We start from the raw sequence: 24,214 nt of genomic DNA, 5'->3' as shown, positions 1-24,214 counted from the left end.
TGCCGGGACAAAGCCAGTTCTCAGGCTATAGTTAAAGAGAGAGAGAGAGAGAGCAGAGTAGTTCTGCTAGGTCATGTTTTAGATTGTTTAGTAAGTAGTCTGGAATATCTGGTCTCATAGAGGCTGTGATTTGGCCTTGGAGAGCACTTGTATGACCCATTCTTTGGAGATATTTGGTAGAGGACTGGTATCAGGAATGCTTTGGGGTATGTCTGGTGGGGACAGGAGGGTGAGGTTATTGCCAAATCTGTCGGCTAGCAGGTTGGCAATTTCCTCTGGTTCAGTGTGAGTGGTACCATCCATTATAGGTTCGGTATACAGCTGGTCATTCCCTTTTAGGTTTCAGATGTAGCCAAAGAATGCCTTATTATTTTCTTTAGATAGGGATGCTAATTTAACCTCATAGTTAGCCTTTATGAACTTAACAAGATATCTGATTTGCTTGTACAAGCTGTGAAGGGTATTTTCCTCTGTTGAGTAAGTTCCCTCCTGTTCTTAGATATCAGTTTCTATCTTTTGTTGTATAACTTACTTATATTTAACAGTTGACCAAGATGAGTTGTTTTTATGAGAAGACCTGTTTTTTTTCCTGTTAGGTAGACACGAGTCAATGCATTTGTTTAAAATCCATCTTAGTGAACTCAGAAATGAGCACAAATGCAGGTCTTGCAGAGGGGAGGGTGTCCTGCTCTCTTAACAGGTATGTTATTAGATAACTGATTCTGATATTTTAAAGGGGAAAAATTTGATATTTTAAAGTTGTACAACTTTATGACTTTTCATATGACACTATTCAGTAACCTGTCAGGAGCTTCTATCTATCTATCTATCTATCTATCTATCTATCTATCTATCTATCTACACACACACACACACACACACACACACACACACACACACACACACACACACATCATTTGTGCCACTGCATTATTTCTATTTACTCCACGCATTCTGCTTTAAATAACACAGCTTTTAAATTCCCATAAGCAGTAAGTTTTATCCCCCCTCTTTGCACCTCCTCTTAGTTAAAGATGTAGCTCAAGACAGAAAGTGATTTTATTTTTAACTTGGCTTGGACATTTAGCTGCATACAGGTCAGACCAAATAAATTGCTGTAGGTCTTGTTTTAGAAAATGCAAGAAATCAGTCTTTACTCTTTCAGCCCTTTAAGTAAGTATAAACCCCCTATATATTACAAGTTAAAGGGCAATAAGACATTGGCTGGGATTCATAAACACCTGCTCATTGTACAAAGCCTGTGATGTCCTTGCATTCACCACTGCAGTATTCATTACAAATGGGATTCCCTGCCATGAAGCCCACCGTCCAGCCAGTTTACCAAAGTCTACCATTGCTTTAAGGTACGTTGAGCGTCACCTACATACTCCTTGTGTAGCATAGGGCATAAAGGTGACGTTCAGGCTTACCATATTCAGAACTTCTTTGCTGCCAGTCTGAACATTGTTTTTAACCATCGGTCTGTTACCTCTGTCTGTTTTTGCCGTTTTTCTGTTTATTGGCTTTCCAGTCATTACTCCTGTTTGCTGAAGTCCTCAGCATTGCAGATAAGTACACAGCTGGGTTTTTGTTCTTTATTTGATTGTTTTGTGCTGTTTAGGATTAATGTCAACCAGGAAGAGTAAATACCAGTGTGGGAGACTGATTCCCCATAAAGACTGCCACGATAAGTGTCTTTTTTGCCTAAGTGCTGCTCACCACCATAAGTCTTGCTCAATTTGTTAGACATTTGTCCCTAAAATTCTTCATAGTAGGCTTTCTGCCCTTTCATTGTATCTTGAGAACCAGCATCTTAAGCTTCTTGCTAAAGATACTGTGGATGGAACTTCCAGCCCCGAGGGTCAGCCATCAGGGGAGATGAAGGTATATAATGTAAGACCAGAATCTTCTGCTGTCCAGCCTCTGTCTGGAGTTTCTCCCAAGGTTATTATGAACCCAGAGGCTCTCCTGGTTGTTTTGTCAGGTTCCTCTACCACATCTGGGTTAGAAGCCGGAGAGGATCTGGCAGGCAGCACATCCAACGAGGCTTTGCAGATGTCCATTTCAGGTGCTCAGAGGGAACCACGGTTGACTGTTTATGAGGGGTCTAGAGGGGTTCCACAGTTTCTCTTTAGGGAAGAGGTTCCTACTACAGTTGTGGAATGCCATCCTGAGGTTGGCCCTTCTCAGGTTTCTAGGATGGATATCCCCTCAAAAAAGAAATGGAAAACTAATCATGTTTCTTCCATTCCTAGGGATCCACAAAGTCAGTGGCAGGCCTTTACTCAGGGGTTGTTTAGTGCTTTACTGTCATTAAGGCCTCCTCAAGGGGTTTTGGTTCTTGCTCCTCTTTGGTCCTCTTCTTCCCCTAAAAGAACCAGAGTATTACATTCTTCTGAGGAAGAGGTAGATTCTGTTGATGAATCCCTTGCTTATTCTACCCAAATTCCTTCTCCTTTAGACTATGGTTCTGAGGACGAGGACTGTCATACTCTAGATAATCCTTCTAAGGAAACTTCCTTTGGGGACACAATCTCTAGGATGATGGAAGTTTTTAAGTGGGGTTGTGCCCAGGTTTCAGATATCCAGAAGAGGTACTATGAGTTACTGCAGATGGACTCTCATAAAGCTGCAGCAATTCCTCCTGTCTTTGCCGCTTTACTGGATGTTTATTTCCAATGCCTCTAAAGCATCGGATTCTCTGCCCCTGCTCCCAAGAAGTCTGATAGGTTTTATAGGGTGCCTGAGGATTGTTCCTTTTTGTTTAAATGTCCTGTCACTGACCCTTCTGTGGTGTCTGTCACCTCTGATAAGCCATCTCAATTGCTTCCTTTGTCCAAGTTACTGCCTTCTGATAAGGACAGTAGAACCATAGATAGGCTGGGTAAGAAGGTTTACACTTTGGCTACACTAGATTTTAGGGCTATTAATTATCAGACCCATATCTCTAGGTATGTCTTTGCACTTCTTTCTCAGGCTTGTCAGCTTATTTCTGATCTTCCAGACTCTGAGAGTAAATATTCTGCTCTTTCCTTGCTTGGGACTTCCTCTCAGGTAGTTTGTCATTCTATCAAATGTAGTTATGATGCAGCAGATGCCTCTTCTAGGGCTGCTGCTTTTGGTTCAGTTCTGAGGAAATATTCTTGGCTTAGGCTTCAAATTTTGTCTGATGATATTAAGGCTAAGTTGATGGATGCTCCTGTGGATAATAAACTTTTGTTTGGGGAAGTGGCTGCTGGTTTATTTAAGTTTCTTCAGGGCAAAGGGAAGGCTTTACAGGAGCTTTAGCATGTCTTTGGTTTTCCTGTGCCTAAATTTCAGCTAAACTACCCTTCTAAGCCAGCCTTTGTTCGTAGGCAATCTTGCTCTCCTTCTGAAGGTAAAAAAGGTAGTAAATGGACATCCCTGCTAAGGCCACTCAAACTGCAGGGATTCCTAAGCCTTCCTTTCCTGGCAAACCAGGTGCTGTCTGACTATCCACATGTTCCCAGCCACATTCCTCTTTCTCTTTGCCTTTCTCTTTCTCTTCTTGTTTGGCTCCAACTCATCCAGGATTCTTGGGTTCTGTCAGTCATTCAGTAGGGGTACTTCATGGTCAGGATTTCCCAACCTCCTTTTATGGGCATTCCTCAGCCTCCACAGGAACAGCTTCCTTTTCCCCCAGAGGTTCTTCGAGACCTATTGTCTCAGGGTACTATTCAAGAGGTGCCTGTGCCTCAAAGGGGGAAAGGGTTTTATTCAAGAATGTTTCTAGTGCCCAGAAAAGAAAGTATTTGAAGACCTATTCTAGACTGCTCCCATCTAAACCCTTTTCTGAAGGTGCCTTCCTTTCGGATGTTGTCCCTTCAGTCCCTTTTTCCACTCTTGCTCCCTTAGGCCTTTCTGGTGTCTCTGGACCTCAAGGATACTTATCTCCATATTCCGATCCATCCTCTTTTCAGGAGATTTTTGCATCTCTCTGTTGCTTCCTGGCATTTTCAGTTCTGTGCTTTGCCTTTTGGCCTTTCTACTGCCTCAAGGGTATTCACCAAATGCCTCACTCCTGTGATTACCTTTTGCAGGCTTCAAGGGATCCAAATCTTTCCTTATTTGGATGACTTGCTGATTCAGGAATCTTCTCCAGAGGTCCTTTTGCAAAATCTTCATTTTACCAATTCTCTTCTTTAGAGTCTGGGATTCACAATAAACTTGAAAAAGTCTTCCCTGACTCCTTCTCAGGATCACGTCTTTCTGTGTTGCAGGATTCAAACAGTGCCAGTGCTGGCATCCCTGCCTCCTCCAAAGGCATTAACTTGCATTTCTTTCTTTCAAACTCTTCTTCCCCTGGCATCCATTACAGCCAGGGAGTTTCCGAGTGCTCTGGGGTTCATGGCTTCCACCATTCCAATGCTCCCTCTGGCCAAACTCCACATGAGGAAGATCCAGTGGTATCTGAAATTGGTGTGGCTTCAGCATGTGCATCCATTAGACTTTCCTGTTCCTCTTCTCCCGTGACTCAAGAAAGAGCTTCTGTGGTGGATTCAGCAGTTTGTCTCTAAATCCAGGGTTCCTTTTTCAACTTCCTCTTTCCTCTCAGGATCTGTTCACAGATGCTTCAGATGTGGGAAGGGGAGCAACATATGGCTCCCTGAGGGTTCAGGAGTGTGGTCGCCTCATCAGTGGAAGGAGCACATCAACATCAAAGAGATGAGGGCTCTTATGCTGGCTCTTCAGGTCTTTCATCCTCTCTTTTCCAGGGACTCTCAAGGTATTCACAGACAATACCACAGTCATGTGATATATCAACAAACAGGGGGGTATGAGATCTTACCATCTTTGCCAGCTGACACTTCTGGTGTGGGATCTGGCTATCCAATATCAAGCGACTCTACAGGCAGTTCACATTCCTTCAGATCAGAACATTGTGGCAGACAATTTGAGCAGGTCCTTCACTGAATCCCATGAATGGATGCTTCACGGGGATGTGATTCTGGACATTATTCACCAGTGGGGTACTCCTCAAGTAGAACTCTTTGCCTCCCCTCTGAACAGACAACTTCCTCTGTTTTGTGGTAGAGTCCCAGGACCTCTGGTATGGAAGGTGGACACCCTATCCATTTCTTGGAAGGGGATATTTCTTTATGAATTCCCTCCCCATCATCTCATTCTGAGACTCCTGTTCAAGCTTCAACAGGATGCTCCCAAAATCTTGTTGGTGACTCCCTTTTGGCTGCAACAGCACTGGTTCCCTCTTCGTCTGCATCTAGCCAGGGGCAGTCATCACAAGGTACCTCACAGGGTGGATCTACTCACAGAAGACAAGGGCTCTCTCATCCATCCCCACCTGTCCACACTTCAGTTGACACTGCGGATGATAGGGTTTTGATCCCTCATAGACACCTTTTTTTCTAGGATGTGCTGCAGGTCCTGCAGGAGGCCACAAAACCTACTACGAGGAAATCCTACTTATCTAAATGGGAGAGGTTTTCTATTTGGTGTCTTTCTCGTGATCTGGGCCCACTTTCTGTGGATGTTCCTTTGGTTCTCTCTTATTTGTGTGACTTGCTTAGTGCTTGTTTGGCCTATTCTTCTATTAAGGCTCACTTATCAGCTCTTTCTGCTTGTCTGCCTTTAACTCCCCTGCTAGCTTCTAGATCTGAGGCTAAGCAATTTCTTAAAGACATCCTTAATATTAGACCTTCCAGGAAGCCTGTTCCTCCTCTCTGGGATCTTAATTTCATTCTGGAAAAATTGACTCAGGCTCCTTTTGAGCCTGTTGTTTTAGCTTCCTTGCAACATTGTTCTTGGAAGACATTTCTTTTGTTAGTTCTTAATTCTGCCAGATGGGTGTCTGAGTTGCAAGCCCTTATGGCTTGTCCACCTTTTTTGATATTTGACGAGGACAGGATGTCCCTGCGTATTAGTCCTTCTTTCATGCCCAAGGTGGTTAATGAGTTGTCACTTAATCAGTCTATTAATTTACTTACTTTTTTCCCTCTCCAAAGTCTGACAGTGAGAGGGTGCTGCATACCTTAGATGTGCATAGATAGCTCAGATTTTATTTGGATAAAACTAAAGCTATTATTTGATGTTATGTGATCCTATCTCGCCTACATTCTGACTGATGGGTTCGGAGCCGATCCCTCGGCTCCGACTCGGCACGCTTATGCTAAAGAGCGAAGTCTCTTATTGGCTGAGCTTACTATATCCCAGGATGCACCACTACCAGTCCCCCAGATCTCGTTTGCCGCTAACAAGCAAAGACGTGGTCTCGAGCTTGGCTGAGCTAAGTAGGGTTTTTTCTCTTACTTTCCTGTCAGGAATTCCTTTAAAATTCAACAAAAAGCTGTTTTAACAGCTATATCGTATTTTTGTGTATGATTGAAGTGTTTTCTGTGGAAAAACTTTGTGTAGTGATTGCGTTTGTCTGACTGGAGGTTCCATTTGGGTTGAAGGGCCTTCCCTTGTCAGCCGTTGTCTGTCAAGTTCCTTTTTATTTTAAAGGTTCTTGTATTCCTTGGTCATACCTTTCTATTTGTGACAGTTCTTGATTCAAAGAAAAGAATTTCTCTGTGAAAGTTAGTGTGTCTTGTATTTTACTAAGGTTATACACTGATTTGGTTGCCATTATGTCACAGGCTCCTAGGCCTTCAGGGTTTAAAAAGTGCACTAAGTGCAGTTTTAAAATGTCGATCACAGATGATCACTCTCTCTGTGTGTACTGTTTGGGCACAAACATTTGCAGGAGTCCTGTAGCATCTGTCACGCTTTTTCCTCGAGGGTCCTCCAAGAGAGGAAAAATAAACTTATTCTAAAAGGCCTTATTAAACCATCATTTGAAGATGCATTAGCTTCCTCTGGGGCATCGAGAGGCGGGTCACCTTCATCGGCTCCACTGATCTCGGAGCCGATGAAGGTTGTCCGCTCAGACACTTCCTCCTCGGCGCCGAAGCCCTCTTCGGCACCGATGGAAATTGGTTTGGACACTTCTTCGGCGCCGATAATTGTCGAGTCGATTCGGAGCCGGTCCCCTAGTCCCTTGGAGCCATTGGAGAGGCCTACTCGGACCCATTCGGTCTCTTCCAGGTCATCAAGGATGTCAGATTCGGACATAGACAGGGTGCTCCAAAGACTGTTCCAGTCCCCAGTCTTTCAGAAATTTGTTTCAGCTCCGACCCACTTGGCTTCGAGCCGATAGCCCATTCCATTGCCATTCCCCCTCCGACCGCCTCGGCTCCGTCGGAGCAGGTGCTGATGGAGCCAGTGGAGATCCTAGGGTCGGCTCCGACCCTTACTCCAACCCCGGCCTTCGGGTCCGAGTTTAGCACACGGACTTCTTCGGCCGGACCCGGGGGTGACGTTTCGGGGCCAATGCTGTCGGTTCCAAGCCTCCCTCTCGGTGCCGGCGCGGGACTTCCGTCTGCTATCATGGCTCGAGACCGGACCCTCCCAGGATTCTGGGGTCCGGCCTTCAGAGCTATGAGGAGTGCCTTGGCCAAGTCTTCTTGGCCATCTCTACGGCTTTACCGGCACCTTCCCTGGGCATGGAGACTAGGTCTTTGGCAGTTCCCCTGTCTCTAGGCAGCGGAGCCCTGGGGCCTGAGGTTACCCCCACTGGGGGTTCCCCTCCTCCTGAGGGTTCTTCGAGTTGTCTTGGAGGAGCCCCAAGGAAGAGATCGTGCAAGAGGAAGCACGTGGACTCCCCGACGAGTCTCTTACATCGGACACTGATCTTGATGATGCGGAGGGGTCCCCAAAGTCGTCCTCGGATGATGTCTCATTTGCAGACATTCTAGAGATCCTTAAGCAACGAGGCGGCTGGAATTCCAAACCCCCCTCCGCTGATGAGTCGGTGTTTCTCAAGGCCTTCGGGGCTCAGCCCTCCGCCTCCTGGGTGTCTCCGCCCTTCGACGAGCTCCTGGATTTGGTTTGTCGGAGGGCGTGGGAACATCCAGATACTGTGGAACCAGTGCCTTCTCGCCCTAACAAATTTTTGTCTGCCCCACCCGAGAAGGAGTTCTTAACAAAAGGCGTGGCTGTAGATGCCATGGTGGTGGCATCTGCTACCCAGCAGGATGTGGCAGAGGCTTCAACGTCCATCCATCCTCCTAATAAGGAGTCTAGGAGCATGGACCAGTACGGGAAGCGCACCCTGACTTCAGCGGCCTTTACTCTGAGGTCCCTGAATTATTTGGCACATTTCACCAGACTACAGAGGGATCTGGTCAAGGAGCTCTCAGACTCCCTCTCAGGTAACCTACCTGAGCAGCTAGCCCAGTCGGTTAGCTCTCAGTTGGCTATCCTCACCTCGATTTCTAACTCGTCCATGAGGCTCATTTCATATGCGGCCGAAGGGGCGGGCAGAGCGGCAGGCACAGGCGTGGCTCTATGGAGACAAGCCTGGCTCCGTTTGTGTCATTTCGCGGAGGCCTTCAAGTCTTCCTTTGCCGACGCTCCATTTGATGGGTCCTCTTTGTTTGGACCCAAGGTAAAAGACACTCTTACCCGCTGTGAGCAAGAGGGAAAGACTTTATCTGCCGTAGGAGCACGTTATTCCACTCCCTTTCGGCCTTATCCCAAGGCTAAAAGAGGAGGGAAGATGTGGTTCCACAAATCACAGAAATTCTTTTCTCAACAGCAGGAAGATTCCCCTTCCAGAGGCAGAGGACGGGGAAATTTTTCTGGGAGACGCCGTCCCAGAGGCGGCAGAGGCCCCCGCAACACTGGAGACCGCGAGTCCTTTCGTGGCTCTTCAGCCTCCCACACTCCATGAGGGATTGCCTGGCTGTGCTGCTCCGGAGCCAGTCGGGTGCCATTTTGCCAAGCACCTAAAAGCCTGGGAGTCTATTACTCAGGACAGATGGGTGCTTTGGATTATTGCCGGAGGTTACACCATTCCCTTCACACACTCACCCCCACCGTCCAAAAAAATCCCGGACCCACCACCCAGTCAAAGGGAAATTGCAGCCGTAGAAGCTTCAAAGCTGCTAGAAAAGGAGTCATCCAACCGGTCCCCCCAGACCAGATCGGATCCGAAATTACTCAAGGTTCTTTTAGTGCCAAAAGACAGGGGACCTGAGACCCATTTTGGATCTCAGCAAACTAAACCAGTCCGTCATGAAGTCCAAATTCGAATGGTCACTTTACAATCCATTCTCCCATTGTTGGAGAAAGATGTTTGGATGTGCTCCATAGATCTCAAGGACGCCTATTATCACATACCGATACATCAGGCGTCCAGGAGGTATCTGCGCTTCAGCCTGGGAGACAGTCATTTCCAATTTTGTGCACTGCCCTTTGGTCTCACCACAGCTCCCAGGGTGTTCACCAAGTGTTTGGCAGTAGTGACTGCTCACCTGAGGAGTCTCGGATTCCAAGTGTTTCCCTATCTGGACGACTGGCTCCTGACTGCCACCACCAGGCATCTACTACTAGAGAACCTACAAGCCACCATGTCGCTGGGTGCTTCCCTGGGAATTACATTCAACTGGTCAAAGTCTGTCTTGCTGCCTTCTCAGCGCATAAGATTCATAGGAGCAGAGATAGACTCAAAATTAATGCGAATCTTCCTTCCTACCGAAAGGATACAAACATTACAAGGTCAAGCCCGAACCCTGCTTCTAAGATCCAAAGCCCCAGCCAGGATGGTCCTGCAACTTTTAGGTTCAATGTCTGCCACGGTTCTCCTAGTTCCTCTGGCAAGATTGCACATGAGGATTCTTCAGTGGCTGTTATCGACACAATGGTCTTTTCAGGATCTCCCCCTCAATCATCACATACTGATTACAGAAACGTGCAAACGGGACCTCCGCTGGTGGCTTCTGCCATCCAATCTGAATCAGGGAAGACCTTTTGTTATACCCCTCCGGTGGCCACCTTGACAACGGATGCCTCCCAGACGGGTGGTGGGCATTGTCTGGGCAGGTCAGTTCAGGGTTCTTGGCTTCCAAACGAAACATTCCTCCATATCAATGTGTTGGAAATGAGGGCTGTACTTCTGTCCCTACAAGCCCTCCACAAGTTTCTCCCTCAAGGCATTATCGCTATCCACACAGACAACATGTCGGTGGTCTGGTATCTAAACAAACAAGGAGGGACCAGATCTTACCCCTTTGCAGAGAGGCCATGAGGGTGTGGGAATGGGCAGTGGCTACCAACCGCTTCCTGGTAGCGACCCACATTCCAGGCAAATCCAATGTATTGGCAGACAGACTGAGCAGGACTATTCTCTCTCCTCACGAGTGGTCCCTGAACGAAACAGTAGCAGCTCAGATTTTCAAAAGATGGGGGATTCCGTGCTGCGACCTGTTTGCAACACCACAAAACACGAAGTGCAAAAGGTTCTTTTCCTTGACCCCGCGTCAAGGGGAGGCAGCTACGGATGCTCTAGTCCAACCTTGGCCAACAGGACTGCTTTATGCTTTCCCTCCGGTTCCACTCCTCCCCAAAGTCATCCAGAAAGCTTCCCAATTGGGGTCCACAATGATTCTAATTGCTTCGTACTGGCCTTGTCAGGTATGGTTCCCCTACCTGCAGAAATATACTCTGGACGGTCCTTGGTTTTTGGATCTAACTCCAGACCTTCTGGTTCATCAGTCGGGACAACAGCACCAGTCCCTTCACACTTTGAAATTAACAGCTTGGCTCCTCCACTTCCGACTTTAGTCAGAAATCACACCTTGGACCCGGAAGTTATTCACATTTTATCTTCAGCCCACAAACCCACCACTAAGAAATTGTATCACAGTAAGTGGAAGAGGTTTGCTATCTGGGCTCAACTCAGAGGCTTAGACCCTATTACTGCCCGATACCAGAGGTCTTGAAATTTTTAACATCCTTGTTTAATCAAGGATCTTCAGTCTCTACTATTAAAGTCCAACTAGCAGCTATCTCCAAATTTCACGAATCCATAGACCCACCGTTGATGAGCAGCAGATTATGTAAAACTTTCATGAAAGGTGCTGTGCTTTTAAGACCCCAGTTTTTCATCCTGCGCCTCCGTGGGATCTTGATTTGGTACTTCATGCCTTAACATCTTCCCCTTTTGAACCGGCTGCTACATGTGAGTTGAAATATCTGTCTTGGAAAACTGCCTTCTTAATTGCAATTACCTCTGCAAGAAGAGTTTCAGAACTTCAAGCCCTATCTATCAAACCACCGTACTTGATTTTTCACAAGGATAGAGTATCACTTAGGCCTAATCCATCTTTTGTTCCAAAAGTTTGTTCTAATCTCTGTCTCCAACAATCTCTAGAGCTACCAGTTTTCTTTCCAAAATTTTCAAACAAAGCGGAATACACCTTGCATACATTGGATGTTCACAGGCAATTGCGCTTCTATCTAGACAGGACTCAACAAATTCGAAAAACAGATCAATTGTTTGTGTCCTTTTCAGATAATAAACTGGGTAAAACCATCACTAAAGCTACTATTGCCAAATGGATTAGAGATTGCATAACTCAGGCTTATTCCTCTTCAAATAAGCAACTTACAACATCTGTCAAAGCTCACTCTACTAGAGCTATGGCTACCTCTATTGCATTTCATTCCAAGCTCGCTATTTCTGAGATTTGTGCTGCGGCTACTTGGTCCAACCCTCACACTTTCATTTCCCACTATAAATTGGATGTGGCATCTAAAGGGCGAGCATCATTTGGTTCCACGGTACTCAGGAGTGTTTTCCAGTGAGCCACCCAGGATTTAGGTGCTAGGGACGCTGTCCCATCAGTCAGAATGTAGGTGAGATAGGATCACATAACATCTTTTAGTTATGTACTCACCATAACTTCAGATGTTTGGGATCCATCTCCTACATTCCTAATACCCACCCTCCTTCCCCCTGCCTTGGAGATCAGAAGAGATTGAACGGTTTGAGTTCTACTGTTTTTATCTTGTATCATCTGTTGATGTTATATAAGCAGTGCATGCGTGTGTGCATGTATGCGGACAAACTAGATCTGGGGGACTGGTAGTGGTGCATCCTGGGATATAGTAAGCTCAGCCAATAAGAGACTTCGCTCTTTGGCATAAGCGTGCCGAGTCGGAGCCGAGGGATCGGCTCCGAACCCATCAGTCAGAATGTAGGCGAGATGGATCCCAAACATCTGAAGTTATGGTGAGTACATAACTAAAAGTTTCCTTTTATCCTAGGTCTTTAGGTTTGGCTGTTTCCAAGCACACTATTTCTACTTGGATTTCAAAGGCTATTTCTTTTTGTTACACTTTTCATGGCGAGAGCCTTCTTTCTTCTGTAAATGTTCATTCTACTACAGCTGTAGCTTTTTCTGGTGCCTTTTTCAAGGGCTTAGATGCTAATTCTGTTCTTGATGCTGCTGCCTGGACTTCTGTTCATACCTTTACCAAACATCACCAGTTGGATGGTATCTCCAGAGCTAGAGCTGATTTTGCTGATGCCATTCTTCATGGCTTCTTAGAGGGCTTTGCTGTTGCTTCCTTCTCCCAAGTTTCTTCTTGAGCTTTGGCACTCTCCCATATGATAATGACTACTGCAGCGGTGAATGTAAGGACATAGTACAGTTGTGTAAAATCTTGCCATAACAGTACATGTCCTTGCCTTCACCGCTGCAGTATTCACTCCCTTCCTCCATCCCCCTAGTATTTTTTTCCTTCCTGGATGTGCAGTTTCTCCTTGGTTTTCCTTGGACTGCTGTTCCTACTGGGGCAATCAGTTCTGAGGATGGTATACCTGAATGCCACCTTTATGCCCGACGCTACACAAGGAGTTTGTAGATGACATTCAGCATACCTTAAAGCAATGGTAGACTATAGTAAACTGGCCGGACAGTGGGCTTCACAGCAAGTAATCCCATTTGTAATGAATACTGCAGTGGTGAAGGCAAGGACATCTACTGTTAGGGTAAGATTTTGCACAACTGTACTTTCATGATGAACAGTGGTAGTCAAGCAGTCTGTGATTCTAGAAGAAGCAGTACACATCACTGATAGTTGTCAAACAAGGGTTAGCAGCATAATATGCTAATGGCCATGTAATCGGTAATGCTGTACGCTAATGAAGCAAAAAGTATGGCAAAGTGATTCAAAAATACACAAAAAGAGTATGAAAATGTCATTTAGCTCTGAACTGTCAGACTTACTGGAATACAGCCACAGGAAAACTTAAAAAATGTTAGGGGTTACTGCACCCATTATAAACATGTATTTGCAACAGGGCCTAATGGGCATAGAGTATTAAGACCTTGTTTGGAGTACCATTGACTACATGATATTGAAATGCAAGAGCACTTCTGGGTGGACAGGGATACTATACAGGAAATTGTGGACATTTGGTCTTCTCACCCGAGGCTCCATGATAATCATGGAGAACCCATTGTGGAGAACTAAAGTGTGTGTAGCTGTATGTATACTAGCTAAAGGGACTTTTCAGTGACCTACAGGGGAAACAGTGGAGATTTCACAGACCTCTGTCTCAAGAATATTCCATCAGTTCCTCAATGCAATGCTGCAACATGTGGGGAAGCATATCTAGTTTCCACATACACCGGAGGAGCATACCTCTCAACCTGGAAACATCAAAAATCTGGACAAAGGTCCATGAAAAGTAGGTAGAACTGGACAAAAATCTGTAAACCGATTAACATAAAATTTGCATGCATAATTATGCAACCCCACCCTTGTGGAATTGGGGGATACCAACATTCAAACCCAAATTGAACAACAGACAAAATAAACACAAAATATAATGCTCTCTAATATAGTTATGTGAACCCCCCCACCAAAAAAAACAAAACAAAAAAAAAAAAACAAAACAGAAAAGACAAAATGCTCAAAGATTACCCTTAAAACACAGATTATACTAATTTGCAGCATTGTGCTACAGTCACAGAATGCCTCAGTGGCAAAACTGACTACACATTTCATAGGTACTTCATATATTAGTGATCCATGAAGATCTTTAGAAGGTTTTTGCCCTTAGATTTCAGTATGAATAGCCCAGAGATGAAAAAAAAACATACAGATATGGGTTAAATGCTTGCTACAAGCCATGGTTTGCAAGGAGTTTGCAGGTCCTCCTCATGTCTGAGTGGGTTCCTCCAGTCACTCTTGATTCCTCCCCAAATGAGTGGCTAACATAAACTGTACGCAATACCTCCATAAGCACATTTATAAACACACACACACACACACACACACACACACACACACACACACACACACACACACACACACACACACACACACACACACACACACACACACACACACACACACACACACACACACACACACACACACACACGTCTACATTTTCTCTTGTAGCCCACATCATGGTTTAAAAGGCTGTAGAGGTCGGTGTTAGTTACCCAGTTAACAAATCACTGACAATTAAATGAACTGCTGTACTTTTAACACTGTGGCTGTCACACATCCCAACACAAGCAGCCCAGATAAAGTTTACTTGTACAAAAAGAAAATAAGTCAAACAAAAGAAAATAACTACGTAAGCACTTTTTAAATGTATGGCGCACATCAGCTCTGAGTCAGAGCTTAACTATAATTACTTTCAGCACAATGACAGCAATACAGCAACACTGCTCACACATTTCATAGGTTCATAGGTTCATACTAGGCTATCTGCCCTAGGGCATTTATAAGCCTAGCCAGAGTGTGTTTGGCTTTCGCCACCCATTTTAAATTAATTTTGCTATGCCCTTTTTCGAGGTTAGTATACTGTGCCTCTAACAGTGACACAAAAGTGTAAACCTACGATCTCCCATCCACTCATCAAGATTCCTCTTGAAGAGAGTCAATGATGGACTCTGCCTAACCTGGACTGGGATTTTATTCCAGAGTGAAGGGAGCCTCTGGGTTATGAATCTGTCCCCCCAGCATGTCCTATTTATTTCAGTGCTGAGGTTCAAGTCTCTCGAGCGCGTAGCTCGATGGGATTTGGATTTTCTGAGGTGCAGCATGTCCAATAATTCCGGGTTGGACATGGCTTTATACGTCAGGCACAGATTGCCTCTGAGCAGGCGGTATGCCACTGAGTAGAGCTGGAGTTTCTTTAACCGGGCAGCATATGGCATCTGTTTGAGCCCTTTGATCCTCTTGGTGAGGTACTTCTGGGGTCTTTCCAGTTGCTGCAGGTGTCTGGTAAGGTACATCCCAAAAGGGGCATTGTACTCAATTATGGGCCTGATGAGGGATGAGTAAAGAGGCACGGTGACCTCCCCTGATCTAGATATGAATCCCTTCATGATTAGGTGGGCTATATAAAATGTTTTTCTAACCACTTTGGCCACGTGGTTGTCAAATGAGAGATTGCTATCAACTTGGGTCCCCAGGTCCCTAATTGAAGGATCAAGCCAAATCTAAGCTGTTAGAATTTGTCTTATGCACTCCATAAGAAGAGGGCTTACCCACTACATGATTTTTTGTAGTATCATGAATATTAGAAGGGAAACCATCATCATGAATCTGAAACATTTCAATTCATAACAAATATACCAAGTTTTCTTAAAATGAGCCAGGTCTTCTACATGCACAAGATCGTATGGATTACAGAATATAAACACAGGACTGCTAATGTGATGACACTGCAAGCCTTCAAATGTAAGCTAACTGTAAAACAGGGACATACACATATTACTTACATGCCCCAAAAGATGAAACTTTTATTGTGGTTGCTGTTGATCTGCAATCTTCTGATCTCCATGTCAACAAAGTGAAAAGCACTACAGTTAAACTGTATATGCAATAATGATTGAAACAATAAAGCACTTCCATTGTAACTAAAACTGTGAAACTTCAGTTTCCACTTTCTAAAGCTGAACCAGTATGCATTAAGTGAACTCCACATTACACAGTTACTGATGTGCACTAATTGCCTGTCTGGAGCCTGCAAGGTCACTAATAGCTAAGCAATTACTGCTTTACCTTGTTTTTTTCTGGGGGGGGGGGTGCAGTTCTCTCCCACTGTCTCTTACTTATTTTGTTACTGAGACAGATTTGCAGGCACTTATAATCGATGATGATGCTGCAGCTGGCCCTTACCCCAGCCTGCCATTATCCATTCCTCCACACATCACAAATAATATTTCACCCGTGCTTAGAGGCAAGTATGCATCCATTTACTAACTCTCAACATGCTGAGATCATTCCCACCATGCACCACCCTTTCAAATGAAGTAAACTTGCTAAAATTCTGAAACAAACTAAAGATTACTTAAAAGATCAATGCAACCCAGTCCGCAAATGTACAAGCCTAAAATATTCCAGTTACACTAGAAATACAAACCGTAACCGCTCTCCTCAAAAAAGCAACATATTGATAAAGTATTCAGTTTCTTAAAGTCTTACTTAAAACATAAATATTAAGTAAGACTCACTTGGTTAATCTGTAATGTTATTATAAGAACAGTCACTCTACCTCTCACTTGTCTCTGATTTTGACTCAACATGTTAACTCCGCTGATTGCCGTGTACCCCCATCCATACTAAATGTTGAATTTGGATAAAAAGGTGGTGCTTACACTTGACAATAATTATAATTATAGACTCATTTTAGTTTAAAAATGTACATTAATTCACATCCATTATTCTGTCAGTGCCTCAGGTTAATAGTATAAATATTCTAAAAATGTCCTTGATTATTTCTGTATTGGTTTCCAAATCGAGAGTTATTATTTACATTGTACTGTGAATTTCCATATGAATATGTTCACAATTCGCATTACATTATCATGATCCTTTATACATTTTTACAAAGTGTAGTTGTTATTCACATTTGTTCAGCTAAATGCCTAACACAATATAATTAGAAGTTGCAGATTTGTCCTTCCTTTGACATGGCTCATTGCTGAAAAGAGTTCTTGATCCAGTCCAGTCACACATCTAAGAAATTATTATATTAGACTGTTATGTGGAAACATATCACCCTCACTGATACAATGGCCTTAAATAAAAAAAAAAAAGTAAAGGTCACATATTGGTGAGTACAGTATTAATGTTCAAGCCAAGTCTCATGTTGATTACGCAACCTATTCACAAGGACTGGATGACGTGGCGTCCTTTCTTGTTGGTTGACTGCCATGTGGGTGGGCTGTGCCACAGCTGTAAACAACTGCATCTTGTTTATATATTTTTTTAAATCTCCTGAGTCTTGGAGCTGATGTTATCATGACATTGCGGGATAGGCTGGCGATACATGATGATATCAGCAATAAGTTAAATTTGTAAATAAAAATAAAAAAAATCAGGAATTGAAGGGACCACTTGGGAATTCGTGGCACCCTATTATTTTGCCCTCAAAACCGGTAAATTCTGAGGAATTCAGTCTGGTTGAGAGGTATGCAGAGGAGACAGCTGCCACCATGCAAAAAGTCTGTGCCAAAGCTCATTTTCCTGGGTACTAGAGGCCATAGACTGCACCCACATTGAAATAAAAGCCCTACCTGGTGAACTTGAAAGGAGGTACATGAACAGAAAAAGGCATCACCCCATCAAGTATCAGTTGGTCAGTAAAGTACAAGGTATCATCTATAATGTGTTTTCTGGTCATCCTGACAGTTTCCATGACTTCAGCATATGGCACACCTGTGACCTGTGTCTAAGGTTTTCAAGGTGCAACTTCCCACAAGGAAATCTAGTGGAGGATATAGAATATGCACTAGAATCTTAGCTCCTGACTTTTCTGTGAAACTCGCAAAACCCCACTGAGCAAGGTTACAACCCTGCAGAAGCACTAACTAGAAATATCATAAGAGTGTGTATTTGGTTCCACTGTTTAGCTACATCTAGAGGTGCTTAACAATAAGTCCCCTGCCACCTCTGCCAAAATTCTGTTTGTGCCATTTTACTTAACATTACACTTAGTAAACAGCCGCAGCAGGATGACGCAGGGTAGCATCACAGACTGGGCAAGCTGACACAGATGTTGGGTCAGATGAGGAACCAACAGCTGGAGACAACCATAGCAGATGGAGACTTGCACAATATGTCATGGCATTGGCTAAGAGACAGTGATTTGCACATGCAGTCTCCACATAATTAAATTAAGAGTTAGTAGATACAAAAAGTAACATTGGTGCATACAAAAAAACAGGCTTTGCTTACTCATGCAATGGCTGGTTACTGTGATCATCAGATATAGGCAACCCCAGGCTAGGATGTTCTCAGCAGCAGTAACAAAGGGGAGTGATGAGCCTGTAATGAACAAGTAATGCTTACTTTTGCTTTTATATTGCATTAAGTGAAAAACAAGCATTCATCTAGGAATTCTTTAGCAATGAGTAATATATGCAGAAAATACAGACACCAACTATGATGCATTCAAATGTAATACAAGTTTTACTTTCATATGGATTTTGTTGCTACTCTGTGTATCAGACATAAGCAGACCCATGCCAAACACCCCCAAAGGGGGTAGGGCAATGTTAGCATAATCTGCACAGATAGATTTATTTATTTATTTTATTTTACATTTGTTGACTGGGATAGTCCGACTCGATACATGTCCATTTTCAGTGGAGGCCCAGGGAGAAAAACTCCAAGGTAGAACATAAAGTAAAAAAAATCACAAAATGATTACAAGTTGCACACAGTTTACAGGCTCCAGTTGAGCAAGCAGGTAATACAATCATACATTTTTAAAGCAGTGTTGACAAATTGACTAGACAATGTAATATGAGACTATAGAAGAGGATGTAGTTGGGTTTTGAACAAGGACATAGCCAGTGAGTTTTAAAGTATAGCTTGAGGCTTTTTTGAACTAAGAGAGGGTTCAAGAGTAAGATCAGCAGGAAGAGAGTTCCAAGTTTTGCCAACAAAGTTAGCAAACAGAGAGTCCCCAGCAGAGTTGTTGATTTCGGGTGTTTGAACCAGTAGTTTATTAGAAGAGCGAAGTGACCTCAGGTTGCTATAAGGGTGATGATATTTTTAAGTGCAGGCGTATTATCAGGGTGGTTGACAACTTTATGGGCAATTATAAGCTGGTTGTACTGAAGTAGGCTAGGCCATTCTAGCCACCCCAGAAGATTTAGGTTGTGACAGTGGTGGGTCCTATAAGCCGCACCTGTTGCAAATCTAGCAATATGGTTATAACAGCTGGAGAGTTTGCTAAGAGCGGATTTGGTCAAATTAGTGAGCAGAGGGAAGGCATAGAGAAGTGTGGAGAGTAGATGGGAATGAGTAATAGCAGTCCTAGCAAATGGAGTAAGGAAAGGTCTGATCTTATAGAGGGGGCCAAGTTTTTTGTTAACGGTTTTGATAGTTTGATTGACATGGATATCAAATTTGAGGGTGTTGTCTATTGTGACGCCTAAGAGTTTGGTTTGCACATCTGGGGAGATAATGGTACCATTATTAGATTTTATGGTAAAGAGTAGTGAGGAAGACTTACAAGTGGGGGAGAAAAGAAGCAGCTTTGTTTTGTTAGGGTTTAATATCAGCTGACGGTTAGAGAGCCAGTTTTCAACTATATTGAAAGTATTCTGGGTTAATGTCATTAGATCTGTCGGGGAGGTGGCTGAACAAATCAAGGCAGAGTCATCTGCATATTGGATACAGGTAGCATTTGGGATGACAGTGGGAAGGTCATTAATAAAGAGAGGGAAAAAAGGGGTCCTAGTGTAAAGCCCTGGAGGACACCTAGGGTGATAGGTAGACATGTTGATTGTTTGCCCTGCCATAGGATGGCTTGTTGTTTACCACACAGGTAAGACTGAAACCATTGAAGCGCATGGCTATTTAGTGAGAATGCCTTAAGGGTGTGCATGAGTATTTGGTGGCTGACCATATTAAAGGCCTTGGAGATATCTAAAAAGAGGGCTGAGGAAAGCTTGCTATTATTTTGTTTATGGTTTATATGTTAGAGAAGGACAGGAGGGCTGAGGTGGTACTGTGGTGTGGCCTAAAACCGTGCTGAGAGTCATCCAACAGCTTATTCTGGGTAAGATAATGCATAAGTTGTTTACGGACACACTTCTCCATAATTTTAGCCAATGGTGACAGAATAGCTATGGGTCTAAAGCTTGACAGTTTGAAGGAGTTGCCTCCTTTATGGAGTGGTATTACATGAGATATTTTCCAAATGGAGGGGATGGTGGCTTCAGATAAAGTTCTGTTGATTATGATGAAGAGGGGTATGCTATGGTATCTGCTGCTTTTGCAGATACTCTGGTGGGAGGAGATCAGCTGCCAGAGTAGTTGGTTTTAATTTCTTAATTAGAGATCTGATAAGTGATGTAGAAACAGGCTGAAAGCTAAAGGAGACTGGGGTATTGGTTGTGGCAGAATTTGGGTTGGAGCCGCTGGGTGTCAGTTGGCTGGATAGGGACTGGATAGTTTCTGTGAAGAAACTGTTGAAGGTATTTTCAATACTGTCTGGGGGATTTATTGTTGGAAGCTGATGGGGTAGGAGTGGAGGACTGTCCTGGATGAAGTTTGTTTATTCCTGCCCAAAACTTTTGAGATTTTTTGTGATGTTTTTAGAATTGCACATAGAATTACAAGTAGATGATCAAGATATCTATACAATCTTATGAATACAGAATAAAAGCAAATAAATTAAGTCACAAATTGCAAATGTAGTCCTACGGTACAAAGAAAGCTTGCCTGTCTTAATCATGCAGTGCCTGCTTGATATGTGCTTCAGACATAAGCAGCCTAAGTCACATACCCCAGCAGGAGTTGGTCGGGGAAATCTTAGCATCATCTGTACCAGGGGGTTGAGCAAGCTATACTGTACAACTACTATTACTCTGACAACCAGTTTTTCTACTAGTACTATAATTAGTGCAACTAATACTACTACTGAAGTTAAGCAGAATAAACAAAAGTGAAAATTATTATGCATCTTAATGAAAATATGACCTTTGACTAAACAAGCATTAACTGGTTACTCTGTGCATCAAACATAGGCAACCCAAAGTCACAGATCTGTGCAAAGGGTAGGACACAGTCATCACCATTTCCACAGAGAGAGAAAGAGAGAAAATATGTGTGCGTGTGTGTGTGTGTGTGTGTGTGTGTGTGTGTGTGTGTGTGTGTGTGTGCGCGTGTGTGTGTGTGTTACAGAATGGCAAGCCTGACACAAAGGAAGTGTGTGTGTGTGTGTGTGTGTGTGTGTGTGTGTGTGTGTGTGTGTGTGTGTGTGTGAGAGAGATGAGGTCATAGCAATTATGCATTCTCAGGGCCAGTATCTCCAGATGTAATGAAGTCCATTTTGAAGTGTGTGTGTGTGTGTGTGTGTGTGTGTGCGTGTGTGTGTGTGTGTGTGTGTGTGTGCGTGTGTGTATGTGTGTGGTATCATGGTTAAAATGTGAGGTCTACTGTGTGTGGGTTTACAGGAATGCAGCCATAGCACTTTTGTCAGCACTATGCCCTTGCAGTTTGGATAGGTTTGATCCATGCATGGTCAAAGTTGAAGTTGATCATGAATGCTCTGACCCCATGAACTACCTCTGCCAAGAGTTGCACTGCCAGTTTCAGGACCCTGGCTTGAAGTCGGAGTGCTACCTGAATGTGAACAACTTCTGCTGGATGAGCTATTATCATGACTACCTCCATGGCCATGACCATGTGGCTGATCGTATGTGGGCGTAGACATGTTCACCACTGATGTACTATCACTGCAAGAATGGGATCTGGCATGTTTCCAATACCATGAAGGGAATGGACCCCATTTCTAAGTCAGGGTATGATTTAAGTTCATGAAATTAGTATTGTTTCAGTCTTTGATGTTAGTCAAAAGTGCTCTTCTCAGAACCCACAATGTTCCCAGAAATGACTTCTGTAATTCATGCAGAGTTACATGCTTTGGTAGCATGTCTAAGTATAACTGTAAATTCTTTTTTATTAGACCTGTTACTACTTCTGCTGTTGGAACTGTCTGAGTATCTTTCTTCCAAAGTGCTGTAATTTCTGCCTGCATATTCCTGGTATTTTATGACTTTGTGTCTCTCTGTCTATAAGACACTGTAATCACTGGGTATAGCAGTTTGAATGATCCGTGCTTCTTTTGTCTTTATTTCATGGACTAGTCTATCTAGCTTTCTCATGTATATTGTTTTTGAACTGTTGCTAATGGATGATCCCATCTGATATAAACATCATCCTGCTCTGCAACACTTTGTGGATCATGTTTAAAGTGCTTCTGAGCTACTTCAAGATGGTAGCATCTGCACAATCCCCAATGCAACAGTTTTGCCATTTTGATGTGCATTTCAGTATGCAGGCCCACTGCCATGTGTCTAACACACCCAGCAGCAAGATGTGCGACTGTTTCCAGTTATTTTGTTTTTTTTTTACAGAACCTGCATTTGTCTGTTTTTCCTACATATTCAATAGACTTTGTAAACAAATGCGTATGTAGTCTACTCTCCTGGGCTGCAATTATTAACCTTCCATTCTTTGCTTTCCTTTCACCACTCTTTAACCATTCCTGTATTAAATTTTGATCAGTGTGGTTGTTCCAAGAGATGTCTGTACTTGTCACTGTATTTATGGATTTTCCAATTTTCTTTCTTTCTTTCGCATCTGATCCTTTTCCTTATATTCTTTATTTTGGTTTTTGGAAGATTCATTTGCTATCTGTTTTTTGTCTAGTTTTGATTTGCTTTCTATTCTCACTTTACACTGAAATGTTTCTGCTAAACTAAGCAAGGATGTCATCGTAGACTTCTTTTGCTCATGTTTTAAAACTTTCCCTATGCTTGGATCTGGAGATGCCAGCTGATATCTATGCAGTCCCACAAAATCAGACCTATACATGTAAAAAATTTCAAGGAGTCGTATATCTCCTTCAGAGTGATTTTTATACATCATTTGATAAGAGTGAAACATTTTTCTTGTTTTCCTATTCAACTGATGCTGTATTTTTTTTGGGGGGGGGCTCTCAATCACCCCAAAACTGTAAAGTTAAATCAAGAAGAGCAAACTACTTCATAACTTGGACTTTATTCCTACATGTCAAAGCAGTTTTCAATATTTGATTTAGTCTTCTGAAACATTCTTTACTGAGTTTTATTCTTATTTGTTCATATTTTATTGCTGGGCTTTCATCTATTCACAGATATTTATACATTTCTTCCTTTTCAAGTTCCTTTATATTTCATGACTATCTCAAATTGATATTTTCTTGGTGCTGCAGCTTTCCTGTTTTAAATATTGCTTTTGCACATTTATCAAGAGCAAATGAATTCTTATATAATCTGAAAATAAACCTTGTAACTATTTATAGTTGTGCTTTCAGCTCCTCATCTGATGAACTATATAGTTTTAAGTCATCCACAAAAAGTAAGCAAGATGTCTTTAAACAGTGTTGGTTTCTAGGGGCCAAATTGTAACCATAGCCTAATCTGTTACGTAAACAGCTTAATGAGTTAAGGGTAAGACAAAACAACAGCAGTGACAAAGAATCACCCTGGAATATCCCCTTTGAATTTTTATCCCTGGGATAATAATTTGCCCTTTGTCATGGCCGCACTGCAAAGTGGTTTGCTACTGCTTCATGGTCACTGTAATGTAAATGTTCAATGTATTATGTATCATATATATATATATATATATATATATATATATATATATATATATATATATATGTGTAAACATTCCTTTGTCCATGAATGTAGGATGCTGTCAAACGCTTCTTCTTTTTTTAGTCCTTCTATAACGTACTCAAATTCCTCCCATTTTTACAATTCTTTGTTATGGATTTATTTAGCAACAAACAATCCTTTGTTACATAAGACTTTCTTTTGTTTTCCTTTTGTTCTATACCTACAAATGATTTTTTTTCTAAATGATTATAAACTCTGTTTGCATCAATTCCAGTAAATAACATATAATATCAGGAGGCTAGTTATTTGTCAATAGTTTTTAGAATGGTTTGCAGGTTCACTCAAAAGAAAGAGTATAATTTTTCCTGTTGTTAACCAGGTGTCTGTTAGGAATGAGCGTTTAAATAATTATTACGCAGGGCTTAATCTTTGTGTAAAGATGTTAAGACCTTTAGCCAGATGTTAGGTAATGCATCTGGGCCTTAGGTTTTCCATTTAGGAGCTTTTCTTAATTTTGTTTCAGTTTCTGTGTTTGTTACTTCATCCCATTTCATAACCTCTACATTAGAATCCTTATTGTGCCTTTTAATTCTTCTATCCATTCAGCATTTTTGTTATGTTTTACAGGGTCTTCATAAACATTTCTTCAAAGTTTGTCTATTTCATTTGTCTAGTTATTCTTTTTTGGTTATATTTCT

The sequence above is a fragment of the Protopterus annectens genome, chromosome 2.part0, assembly GCF_019279795.1.
Source record: "Protopterus annectens isolate FY-2018-M chromosome 2.part0, PAN1.0, whole genome shotgun sequence".
NCBI classification, from domain to species: Eukaryota; Metazoa; Chordata; order Ceratodontiformes; family Protopteridae; genus Protopterus; species Protopterus annectens.
The sequence above is the reverse complement of the archived record's forward strand: the minus strand, read 5'-3'. Positions refer to the sequence as shown.